Genomic DNA, 738 nt, shown 5'->3' with positions numbered 1-738 from the left:
CCATGTGCTGGAGTATAATTGTAGATTCACCACCATCATTACTTTTAATAATTTTAGTAACATATTCTCCAAAAGGAAAATATCAACAAAAATATCAAGTGTATCACATGGAGAGGGTTTTTCCTCCATACTGTTGCTCATTGCCACTCTCCCACAGGACACGGTTCCTGCAGTTGTCATCACTGGAAGGAAAGGAGGAGTTTGAAGATTTGTGCACTACATGAGGTTTGCCTTGTATATATGGTTGGCCCATGTTCAATGTGACATACCCTCGAGGCATAGCTGTGTCCACTTCTTCGGCATGAAAGATTTCTTATGTTATTTAGTCATTTGACATATATATATATATATATATATATATATATATATATATATATATATATATATATATATATATATATATATATATATATATATATATATATATATATACATATATACATATACACCTAGACCCCGACTACAGCGGGTTGGGGACTGATGGAATGCAAGATAAAAAAAAAAAAAAAAAAAAAATTAATAAAAAATCTACAATGAATACAGTACAGTAAAAGTAATGAATAATGATGAATGGATACATTACAGTGAAAGTAATAAATAATAAGGAATGGATACTGATGACTCAGCATAACCTTTAATGCTAGTCAGCTGAATACATGGGAACCCCAATTTTCTAATTATACAAGAGACTACATTAACTGAAACGTTTCGGTATAGAAAATGCGTGTGTCATTTAAT

This window comes from Homarus americanus, unplaced genomic scaffold (assembly GCF_018991925.1).
Source record: "Homarus americanus isolate GMGI-L3 unplaced genomic scaffold, GMGI_Hamer_2.0 scaffold32929, whole genome shotgun sequence".
NCBI classification, from domain to species: domain Eukaryota; kingdom Metazoa; phylum Arthropoda; class Malacostraca; order Decapoda; family Nephropidae; genus Homarus; species Homarus americanus.
The sequence above is the reverse complement of the archived record's forward strand: the minus strand, read 5'-3'. Positions refer to the sequence as shown.